Source organism: Dama dama, chromosome 30, assembly GCF_033118175.1.
Source record: "Dama dama isolate Ldn47 chromosome 30, ASM3311817v1, whole genome shotgun sequence".
NCBI classification, from domain to species: Eukaryota; Metazoa; Chordata; class Mammalia; order Artiodactyla; family Cervidae; genus Dama; species Dama dama.
Window position 1 is genome coordinate 47116759 of NC_083710.1, and position 12960 is coordinate 47129718.

General features: G+C 37.7%; 1 protein-coding gene and 1 non-coding gene across 2 annotated transcripts in view; both read right to left on the reverse strand.

Moving 5' to 3' along the window:
* The window catches only part of KLHL1 (kelch like family member 1), a 481913-nt gene that overhangs the window by 401038 nt on the left and 67915 nt on the right, over window positions 1–12960 (reverse strand). The window lies entirely within an intron of this gene.
* Window positions 10553–10743, reverse strand: LOC133049767 (U2 spliceosomal RNA). The gene has a single exon (XR_009691455.1). It is a non-coding gene; the product is annotated as a U2 spliceosomal RNA (small nuclear RNA).

Sequence of the window (12960 nt, forward strand, 5' to 3'; positions counted from 1 at the left end):
GTTCCTATCTTGGGTTCATATATATTTATAATTATATCTTCTTCTTGGATTGATCCTTTGATCATTATAGAGTGTCCTTCTTTGTCTCTTTTCATGACATTTATTTCAAGTTCTATATTTCCTGATATGAGTATTGCTACTCTTGCTTTCTCTTGGTCTTTATTTGTATGAAATATCTTTTTCCAGCCTTTCACTTTCAGTTTGTATGTGTCCCTTGGTTTGAGGTGGGTGTCTTGTAGACAGCACATATAGGGGTCTTGTTTTTTTATCCATTCAGCCACTCTTAGTCTTTTGGTTGGGGCATTCAACCCATTTACATTTAAGGTAATTATTGAAAAGTATTATCCCATTACCATTTACTTTGTTCTTTGGCTTGAGTTTATAAACCTTTCCTGTGTTTCCTGCCTAGAGAAGATCCTTTTTTGTTGTTGTTGTTGAAGAGCTGCTTTCCTGGTGCTGAATTAACTCAGTTTTTGCTTGTCAGTAAAGCTTTTGATGTATCTTTCATATTTGAATGAGATCTTTGCTGTGTATTGTAATCTGGGTTGTAGGTTTTCCTCTTTCATCACTTTTAGGATGTCCTGCCATTCCCTTCTGGCCTGAAGAGTTTCTATTGAAAGATCAACTGTTATCCTTATGGGGAACGCCTTTGTGTGTTATTTTTTGCTTTCCCTTGCTGCTTTTAATATTTGCTTTTTGATCTTTGTTAATTTGATTAATATGTGTCTTGGGGTGTTTCACCTTGAGTTTATCCTGTTTGGGACTCTATGGGTTTCTTGGACTTGGGTGGCTATTTTCCTCCCCATTTTAGGGAAGTTTTCAACCATTATCTTTTAAAGTATTTTCTCATGCCCTTTCTTGTTTTCTTCTTTTTCTCGGACACCTATGATTCAAATGTTGGGATATTTAACATTGTCCCAGAGGTCTCTGAGGTTGTCCTAATTTCTTTTATTTCTTTTTTTTTTCTTTTTTTCTCTCTGTTTCATTTATTTCCATCATTCTATCTTCCATCTCACTTATCCTATTATCTGTGTCATTTATTCTATCTGTTGGTTCCCACCAGAGGGCTTTTGATCTCAGTTATTACATTATTCATTATTGACTGACTCTTCTCTATTTCTCCTAGATCCTTGTTAAACATTTCTTGCATCTTCTCAATCCTTGTCTCTAGTCTATTTATCTGTAACTCCATTTTGCTTTCATTTTGGATCATCTTTACTATCATTATTCTAAATTCTTTTTCAGGCAGACTCCCTATCTCCTCCTCTTTTGTTTGATTTTGTGGACATTTAGCATGTTCCTTTATCTGCTGTATATTTCTCTACCTTTTCCTTTTGTTTAGCTTGCTGTGATTGGGGTGGCCTTTCTCTAGGCTGGAAGTTCGTGGTTCCTCTTTGTGGTGTTGGGCTAGTGGTTTTTCAAGGTTTCCTAGTTAGGGATGCTTGCATCTGTGTTCTGATGGGTGGAGATGGATCTCTACTCTCTAAAGTTCAGTGAAATGTTCAGTAGCGAGTTTTGGGGGTGTTTATGGGTTTGATATGGTCTTGGCAGCCTGTATTTTAATGCTCAGGGCTGTGTTCCTGCTTTGCTGGAGAATTATCATGGGATGTTTTGCTCTGGAACTTTCTGGCTCTTGGATGGAGCTTGGTTTTTGTGTAGGAATAAAGTTTTGGGTGAGCTCTTGTCTATTAATGTTCCCTGGAATCACAAGTTCTCTGATGTTCTTAAGTTTTGGGGTTAAGAGTCCTGCCTCTGACTTTCAATCTTATTCTTACTGTAGCCTCAAGACTTCCCCATCCATACAGCACACATGATAAAACATCTAGGTTAATGGTGAAACAGTTCTCCAAAGTGAGGGACATCCAGAGATTTTCACAGAGTTACATGGAGAAGAGAAGAGGGAGGAGGGAGAGAGAGGTGACCACAAGGAGAAGAGGGGGAGTCAGAAGGGGAGAGACCAATCTAGCCAGTAATCAGTTCCCTAAGTGTTCTCTGCACCCTGGAATAACCAGAGAGATTCACAGAGTTAAGTAGAGAAGAGAAGCAGAAGGAGGAGATAGAGGTGCCCTCAGGGAAAAAAAGAAGAGTCAAAGGGTGAGAGAGAAATCATGGCAGTATTCACACCCCTAAGTGAAAATGGGTACTGAAGATTATATTCTTAAAGGTACAAAACTGATAACAAATACCAAAAAGCAAAGATTAAAAATCTAGAGTAGAGGCTAGACTCTCAAAACTGTAATATTAAAAATACAAAACAAAATCAATCACAAAATTCATATATATATGAATATGCTCTAAAAATAGGGTAATTTTTGGCAAGGTAGTTTATAAAAATGAAAATTAAAGGAGTAATACAGGAATTAAATTTTTTTAAAAAAATTAAAAAGTGATAATAGTAAAAATACATCTAGGAATTTCTCTGGAGCTGGTGTGGGCAGTGCGGGGTCAGTTCAGTTTCAGAGAGTTCCTTGTTCCAGATTGTACTTGTTCTCAAGGTCTATAGGCCCCTCCAATGTTTAATCAACATTAACTACAGGGTTTTAATCTATTTCACCTGTCAATTCCGGAGCAATTCCCACTTCTTTGTTTATTTTGACTTCCTCTGTTTGCAACTCTCTTCAGTGTCTAATTTTTGCTCTGACACAAGGGGGCAAAGGTAGTCACTTATTTAGGCTCATTTGTTCAGTTGTGTTGTGGGGAGGGAGGGACACTGCAAACAAATATTGCTGGCTTGTATGGGGAGTGCTCACAGTGTATGGACCACACTGGGTTTGCCCCAGCTCAAGGCAGTGTGTGCCTTCTGAGTCTACACTGCTCAGGCTCCAGGTTGCTCTGCAGGGCCACTATCCAAAAGGCCCTGTGTTTCATGAACTTCCCAGGTCTAAGCCATTCAGTTTCTTGGGCACTCCTCAAGGGCACATACTCAGTTGCTTGTGCATTTTGTTCCCTGCCCAGGTCCCAGCAGCTCAGGGGACCAGGTGCTTGGTGAGCACACTGTCCCAGGTGTGTCATGCATCTTAATCACCTCCCCGTCCGGGCCTCTCAGTTTCCCAGGTGTGCTGTGAGAGCACCGTCTCAGGTTGGCCATGTGTCTGCTCTGGGGAGCTGATGTCAGGCTGTGACCCTCCTGGCCTATATCAACCATCCAGGATCCCAGGAAGCTGTGGTTAGCAACTGGTAACCTGCTCACAGTTTGGTGGAGGATGCTGGTCTCTGGGGCCAAGATTGTAGCAGCCCATTGCCTTCTGGCTCTGGCTGTTACACGTGTGACTCTCTGCCTCTGGTGTAGGCGAGGGGCCTGGACATAGCCAGCTAGCTCTCCTTTGGTATTGGCTTAATCCTTTGTTCTGTGAATGGACCAGGCTGCTCCTTAGAGACTTTCAAGGGAAAGTTCTCTCGCTCTCTCCCCGCCCCCCCCCCCCCCCCCTTTCTGGGGATCCCAAATTTGGGTTGCTATCTCACATTAACTCCCTCAGATTGTCCTCAGGGCACTCAGGCCCTGTCCTTAACGTAAGCACTGACTATGCAGCCCACAACTCCTGTTCAGCCCCCGCTTGCTGGTGGCGGATGAGAGCGTCTGGAGAACTTCTCCCCTGAGTTGCAGTTAGGCATCTATTCTGCATTTCCTTTTTTTTTTTTAATTTTCCCCTCCTGGTTATGTTGCTGTCTGAGATCCCAAAATTCCCCACAGACCCACCTGTGAGAGGGTTTCCTGCTGTGTGGAAACTTCTCCTCCTTCACGACTCCCTCCTCAGGCTGGGTCTCCATCCCTAACTCTTGTCCTTCTTTTTGTCTTTTACACTTTGTCCTACCTCCTTTCAAAGTGAATGGACTGCCTTTCTGGGTGCCTGGTGTCCTCCACCAGTTTTCAGAAGTTGTTTTGTGTAAGTTGTTCAGCATTCAAATGATCCATTGATGAATTTGTGGGGGGTAAAGTGGTCTCCCTCTCCTATTTCTCTGCCGTCTTGGGAAATCTTCTGAATTTTCTTTTCAATACTAAATGTTATTTAATACAATAATTGGGCTTTCTAAATGTGCTTATTATTTTATTCAGTTCTTAAAGTTTGTGTACCATTATGCATTTTGAACTGTAGTATAGGATAGATTTAATATCTCTTCTTCTTTGCTAGTATTTAATAATATATTTTATATTAATATGGATTGCTTATTGATTTATAACATAATTCCACAGTGATAAGAAAACAGACTCCATGATTTCAATACATTTAGACAATGAAATTTTTTATGTCCCTGGATATGCTCCAGCGTCTCCTGGTTTATAGTCTATGGGAAATTGACTAGATTTTGCATCCCGCTATTGTGTGAAAACTGAATACATCTTAATTATGTTGAATTGGTTCATAGCGCTTTTCAGATCTACTATATTCTACTTTTCTATTCATTCTATTGATTTTTTTAGAATGTAATATTGAAACTTCAACTAAAAATCTTGTTATCTACTTAAAAAGTAATTGTAATACACAGTAGAACTATAAGTTACTTTGGTCTGCATTTTTCAAATCTCCAGCAAATGTGTTAACATGTTTTCATAAATTAAAAATTAAAAAAGAGAAATATTAATTAAAAATATCATGTAGCAATATTTCATTATGGTCTTAATTTCTATTTCTTTAATGGAGAGGAAGGAAGACTATGACCAACCTAGATGGCATGTTAAAAAGCAGAGACATTACTTTGCCAACAAAGGTCCGTCTGGTCAAGGCTATGGTTTTTCCAGTGGCCATGTATGGATGTGAGAGTTGGACTGAGAAGAAAGCTGAGTGCTGAAAAATTGATACTTTTGAACTGTGGTGATGGAGAAGATTCTTGAGAGTCCCTGGGACTGCAAGGAGTTCCAACCCGTCCATCCTAAAGGAGATCAGTCCTGGGTGTTCATTGGAAGAACTGATGCTGAAGCTGAAACTCCAGTACTTTGGCCATCTCATGCGAAGAGTTAACTCATTGGAAAAGACCCTGATGCTGGGAGGGATTAGGGGCAGGAGGAGAATGGGACGACAGAGGATGAGATGGCTGGATGGCATCACCGACTCGATGGACATGAGTTTGAGTAAACTCCAGGAGTTGGTGATGGACAGGGAGGCCTGGTGTGCTGTGATTCATGGGATTGTATAGAGTTGGACACGACTGAGTGACTGACTGAACTGAACTGAACTGAAGGTTGAAATATTTTCATGTAATTGACATTTGTATATTCTCTTTGCTAAATATTGCTTCATTTCTTTGTACGGTTTTTAAATGGATCATTTGAGTATTTTCATGATTGAGTTTTGAAGTTATTTAAATATTCTAGATATTGAAGCTTTTGGCATATATAACCTTAATAAAGATTTTATCCCACATTTAGATTTTTTTTCCATCTTTTTAATAGTACCTGTCAGAAATCAATATAGAATTCTTGTTTGACAGTTTTTTTCTTTCAGTACTTGAAAAGTATTTCACTACTTCCTTCTGATTTCCATGATTTTTGATGAGCAATTCACTGTCATTCAAATTGAATTGTTTTTGTCTTATAAGCAACACTTTGTTTTCTCTCTTTCCAAAATTTAGTTTTCAAAATTTCATTATGATGCAATATGTATTTTGGGGTTTATTCTGTTTTGGGTTCATTCTTATTCAATCTGTGAGTCTATATTTGGTATTGTCTTTTTCTGTTGTGTTTTATCTGTCAAATTTAGGGAGTTTTTAGCCATTATTATGTGAATGCATTTAAGTCTCACCCTCTTTTCTTCTTGTCAACTCTAATTACACAAGAGATTGATATTTTGTTACAGTCCACATGGCACTGAGGATTTTTTTTTTTTCTTTTTCTTTTTCCAGTCTTCTTTTTCCTCATTGTTCAGTTTGAAGAACTTCTATAAATCTATCAAGCTAAAAAGTTGCTACCTCTGATCTCCTCTTCATTCTGTTATATTCTGAAATCATTATTTGAGTTTTATTTTAATTTTGTATTGTTTTAGTTCTTTAATTTCCATCTGATTCTTCATTATATTTTCTATGCATTTGTTGACGCTTTCTATTTTTTTAAATTTCTATACTGCTTGTGTGCTCAGTTGCTCAGTAATGTCCAACTATTTGCAATACCAGGGACTGTAGTAGCCCACCAGGCTCCTCTGTTCATGGGATTTTACAGGTAAGAATACTGGAGTGAGTTGCTATTTCCTCCTTCAGGTCATCTTCCTGACACAGGGATTAAACTAGGGTCTCCTGCATTGCAGGTGGATTCTTTACCACTGAGCCACCTGCATGTTTATAATGCTCCTTAAATATATATATGTGTGTGTGTGTGTGTGTGTGTGTGTGTGTGTGTGTGTGTGTGTGTGTGTGTGTTGACTGCTTTAAAATCTTTGGGAAATAATTTAACACTTGAGTCATTTCAGTGTTGTCTTTTGTTGGCTTTTTTCATCATACTTGGATCCTCCTAATGTGTGTGTAATGAGTGTAGCTAGGCATTTTGTATTTTCTGTTATAATATTATGTCTTATTTAAATCTTGTGCTTTAGTGTCTTCTGACAGTGCTCTTATCGTGAGGAAGGGCACAGCCTCATTATTTTTCAAGTTGATATATAAGTCTAGGTTCTCTACTCAGCTTTAGTGGGTTGGGGCTGAAAGGTTCTCTCTGCTACTACTGGGTATTGGAGAAATGAGAGATCAGGATCCCCATTAAGTCCCTACTGATATCACTCTGACTGGGAGGGATAGAAACATATTGCTGCTTCCTACTTGGACTCCACTGACCCTGTGGAGAAGTGGCCTTAGTGATAATAAGTGATGGTGAAATCCCTGGATGCACTAGTATTTCTCTCCTCCTCTAACACTAGCCTAGTGAGGAAAGGTGTTTTGTTATCCTTTGGTGGTTTAATCACTAAGTCGTGTCTGACTCTTGCGATCCCATAGACTGTATCCTTCCAGGCTCCTCTGTCCATGGGATTTCCCAGGCAAGAATACTGGAGTGGGTGGCCATTTCCTTATCCAGGGGATCTCCCCTGAGCTAGGAATTGAACTTGGATATCCTGAATTGCAGGCAGATTCTTTATTGACTGAGCTATGAGGGAAAACCATTTAGTATGCCTAGAAATTGAGACTCCCAACATGGTTTCCACTGATGCAGTTGGAGACAGGGTTTTAGGAGAGGGCCTTGTTGTTGCCATGTGAGGATGAAACACCAATCTCTAGATGTTATTTAAATCGTATGCCTCAGCACATCCTCTATGACATTGCTCTGATGAGTGCAGGGAGCACTGCCTCATTATTGCCCTGCTGAACTTCTCTGAGGCCACCAGAGTAGAAAGAAAGAAAGTGAAGTCACTCAGTGGTGTCTGACTCTTTGAGACCCCGTGGACTGTAGCCTACCAGGCTCCTCTGTCCATGGGACTCTACAGGCAAGAATACTGGAGTGGGTTGATATTTCCTTCTCCAGGGGATCTTCCTGACCCAGGGATCCAACTCGGGTCTCCTGCATGGTGGGCAGACACTTTACCCTCTGAGCTACCAGGGAACCACAAGGAAGTCTCCACAGTGGACCCTCTTTATATATCACCAGGGTGGATGTCTATGCTTCCTAGTCAGGATTTGCTGGTAGAAGTGAGGATGAAGTTGTATTTTTTGTTTGTTTCCTCCTGTATCTGACTGAAGTATTCATAGGTGGTATATATCTAAAAGATTTCTGTCTAAACCTTTCTGTTGTTTTATACCACCCCTTTGTAGTATTTGGCTAAAAAGCAGATTTCCAGTGGGCTGCAGTCCATGATGTCACAAAGAGTTGGGCATGGCTGAGCAACAAACACTTTTTCTCTTCAATTGGTATTTCCAGGTTGCTGATTTCATAAATCAAACTTGGCTATATAAGGTGAAAATGAAACCTGGAGAAATCACCACTGTGCTATTCCCAGTGGGTCCCAAAGTACCTAAACAGTATGACTTCATCTCTATACATTTTATCTTATTGTTAGATTATATATATAAAATCTAACATTATATATATATATATATATATATATATATATACATACATATATGTATATATATAATCTACACTATTTCTCTAAGTAAATGAAAAACCCAAGATATCTATACTGTATCTATATATCTTTTACTTATATCTATTATAAGTATATATTCCCAGGTGGCACTAATGGTAAAGAACCTTCCTGCCAATGCAGGAGAGCTAACAGACACGGGTTCAGTCCCTGGGTGGGGAAGATATGCTGGAGGAGGGCATGACAACCCATTCCAGTATTCTTCCATGGAGAATCCCATGGACAGAGGAGCTTGGCAAGCTAAGTCCATAGGGTTTCACAGAGTCAGCCATGATTGAAGCCACACACACACACACACACACACACACATGTATGTATACACACACACACACACACACACACACACACACACACACACAGAGTTATTTATTTAGCCAGAGGAATTGGGAAGAGTCCATCTACCCCATCTTCCTAAAAGCAAATGTCTTAAAATACAATCAGTCTCTCAGTGCTTCTACCAATTCCAGCCTGATACATCATCTCTCACCAGCACTTCTGCAATTTCTTCCTAATTGGTATCTTTCTGCAATTCTTACTCACCTTTTCATACACTCACTTGGCTTATGGCAGCATCAATCTTTAAAAAGTTCCTGACATCATCTATACAACATTCTTCAGCAACTTTTCATTGTACTCAGAATTAAATTCTAATTCCTCACGCTGACCCATAAGGCTCTATGTAGCCTACTCTCTGCTTCCCCACTTATTTTTTCTCTTCAAACTTTTCCCTGGAGCTCAATCCTGATTGATATTCTGAAGTCTGTTTATATTCCTAGAACATTCCACATTTGCTCCCTCCCAGAGGCATTTAACTTTCTCCATCTTAAACACAACCACCTCAGTTTTTGATATGGCTCACTCCTTCATTGTATTTAGATGATCTCTGCTCAAATGAAATCTTCTGGGGAGATTTCTTATCAATTTTTCTAGAATAGTACCATCATGTTTGTAACTTACTGCCCCCCATCCTGTTTTATTTATTAAAACAAAAACAGTGTAATATTAGGACCAAATACATATTAGTTGAACTAAATTATTTATATTGAAAAGACAAATTCACAATAAAATATAAATCAAGATCATTATATATTATATATATTGTGAATTTGTCTATTTATTTAATATAAATGATTATATATACATGTATATATACCTTTCCTTATTAGTTTTATAAAAATTTATTTTCAAGTACCTGGTTTTGAGAACCATCCCTAGGTGTAAGCTACATTATTTTTTTTAAACAAATAACACTTAAATTTCTAAATGTATAAATACATGGTCTTTGGATTGGTTTGAATTAAAAAATGGAATCCCTTTCTATACACTAACTTAATGAGATTTGTCTTTGTTCTTTGTTTTTCAGTGACTCAGTCATGTCCAACTCTTTGCAACCCCATGAACAACAGTACTCCAGACTTCCCTGTTCTTCACCATCTCCCAGATCTTGCTCAAACTCATCTCTATTGAGTTGGTGATGCCATCCAACCATTTCATCCTCTGTCGTCCCCTTCTCCTCTTGTCTTCTCTCTTTCCCAGTATCAGTCTTTTCTAATGAGTCGGCTCTTTGCATCAGATGGCCAAATTACAGGGAGCTTCAGCTTCAGCATCAGTCCTTCGAATGAATATTCAGGTTGATTTTCTTTAGAATTGAATGGTTTGATCTCCTTGAAGTCCAAGGGACTCTCAAGAGTCTTCTCCAACACTACAGTTCAAAAGCATCAATTCTTCAACACTCACCCTTCTTTATCGTCCATCTCTCACATCCATACATGACTACTGGTAAAACCATAGCTTTGACTAGACAGACCACTGTCAGAAAAGTAATGTCTCTGCTTTTTTTATATGCTGTCTAGGTTTAACATTGCTTTTCTTTCAAGGAGCAAGCATCTTTTAATTTCATGCTGGAGTCGCCATCCACAGTGATTTTGGAGCCCAAGAAAATAAAGTCTTTCATTGTTTCCTCATGTATATGATATGAAGTGACGGGACTAGATGTCATTATCTTATTTTTTGAATGTTGAATTTTAAGCCAGCTTTTTCACTCTCTTCTTTGACTTTTATCAAGAGGCACTTTAATTCCTCTTCACTTTCTACCATAAAGGTGGTCTTCTGCATATTTGAGGTTATTGACATTTCTCCTGGATATCTTGATCCCACCTTGTGCTTCATCCAGCCTGGCATTTTGCATGATGTACTCTGGGAATGAAAACTGGTTTTTCCCAGTCCTGTGGCCACTGCTGGGAGGTCCAAATTTGCTGGCATATTGAGTGTAGCACTTCAACAGTTTAATCTTTTAGGATTTGAAATAGCTCAGATGGACATGTTTCTAATCACCTCCACTAGTTTTGTTTTTAATGATGCTTCCTAAGGCCCACTTGACTTCACACTCCAAGAGGTCTGGCTCTAGGTGAATGATCACACCATCATGGTTATATGGGTCATTAAGATTTTTTCTTTTTTTTCTTTTTTTTTCTATTCTTTTTTTCTTTTTTTTCTTTTGGTGCACCGTTCCTGGAAGTACTGCAATACCAGGTCGATGCGTGGAGTGGATGGAGCAAGCTCCTATTCCAACTCCCAACTCCAAAAATCCATTTAATATATTGTCCTCGGATAGAGGACGTATCAGATATTAAACTGATAAGAACAGATACTACACTTGATCTTAGCCAAAAGGCCGAGAAGCGATAAGATTTTTTCTTTTTATTTGTATAGTTCTTCTGAGTATTCTTGTCACCTATTTTTAATATCTTCAGCTTCTGTCAGGTCCATACCATTAGTGAAATTATTGGTAATATTTTGAAAATTAATAAAACTTCACTTAATTCTCAATTTATAATTGTATTTGAGGATTAAAAAAAATATTAGATATTTTACTACAATTGTTAAAAAGAAATGTTACTACATCTCTGCACCTGTAGACAACATAGTGAATCTGTTCATTTTTAAATATTCAGCATACAAGAGTAACTGTACTGAACAGGCCTCCAAGGCCTATTTCCAATCTTGATTATAACTCATGGGGAAACCTTCGGAAAGTCACATGACCTTCTGGGACCAAGTTTTGTTGGTATAAAAAGAAACCAGTGATTCTTATTTGAAATCATTTTGTCAACATTTGAATTGCAATCCCAAATTCAATACATAGCTGAAAGAATGAAGCCTTGATTCTACTAACCATCATTCAAAATTCTGAGAGTTATTTCTCTAAGGTGATCTTTCCAAAAGAAAACTTGAATTAGTCTAAAATCATTAAACAAATATTGCAATCAGGACCAAAATAATATATGATTAAATCTACTAAAACAAACAAACAAAAGACCTTTTATGCTTGATTTTAATTTTTAAACCCTTATTTTGTTAGGTGCCAATCTTAATTACAAGTAATTATCTTTATCATTAGCAGATATTCTATAAAGACAGTGTTTTTTTCTTACTGTATTCTCAAAATAAAACCATACTATTCTGATGACATATTTATGAAATATTCACCATTTATTAGGTAAACCACAAGTAGGGAGTGGTACATATATATTTGGCAAGCAGCAAAAAAGAGTTTAAAAAAAGCAGTTTAAAAAGAGTTAATAAAGAAATATAAGAATTTGAACTTCATTGAAAAGTTAAAACTCAAAAAACAGAACACAAGAAATCCCCTTCAGATTTCTAAAAGTTACCAGGTACAAGATGTTTAAATGTTTGAAACATTGTTGGATTACTCTTAAAAGTCAATATCTAGTTTAAATAAAATATTTTCTCCAAATGACAATTGGACATCCCTGTGAAACATCTCTTAATTTGGCAAAATAAAATATTTCATGATAGTTCTTTCAAGTCAGGTATGCTACTTTCCTCTCAAACATAAGGACACGAGATGATGTTTAGTTTTCAAATGAGCAGAGAGACTTTCTTGTACCAGTTTAGTCATTTTTTTAAATCAAACTTTTTGCCTGAAAACTGTCTCATCCCAGTAAATCTCTCTTTCATTCAATCCAACCTTCAACTGACCTCTTTAAGGGAATATTTTCTAGTTAAGTTGTTCTTTTGGTACTTTCTCTGCTCTCTTTTGTCAAATAAAGAGGTGACTTATGTTGAATCTCCTCTTGGTAGCAGGGTAAGCTTAATTTAAAAAAAAAGATTTGATTTGTCTATCAAGCCAGCAAATTGGAAGATTATAAACAGAGAATACAACCAATGAAAAAGACATACAAAGTACTGAAAATACTTGTTTTTGACACTAGGGACTTGACTGTGAGAGAAGGGGTCACATAGAATAATGTGGGAAACAATGTCAAGAAGACCACCATGGCAGAATTTGAGAGATGTTTTACCTTCATTATTACATTTAATCCTCACACAATCTATGGAAAGTAAAGATGATTGTCCCCATTTTACAAATGAAGAACATGCCTCTCAGAGAAAATAAATCACATACTAAGATCCCTGAGGTACAGAGTAACAGATTCTAGACTTGGACCCAGGTTTATCTGCCTTCCTAGCCCATATTTTTCTATCCTGCCATACTAAGCACTAAAGCTACAACTGTTGATTATCTTTGTCTTGTAATAAGGCATTTGTTTTTCTAGAGATTATTGACTTTAGTTTTTTCCCTTTATAGTTACAAGTTTAGGTTGCATTGACTGTCCTATTTTTTTCTATCTCTAAATAGACATTTCTCCAAGGAAGACATACAGATGGCCAAGAAACACATGAAAAGTGCTCAACATCACTCATTATTAGAGAAATGCACATCAAACTAAAATGAGGTATCACCTCACATTGGTCAGAATAGCCATCATTAAAATATTTGCAAACAATGAATGCTGGAGAGGATATGGAGAAAAGGGAACCCTATTGCTTTGTTGGTGAGAATGAAAAATGATAAAGCTACTATGGAAAACTGTACGAA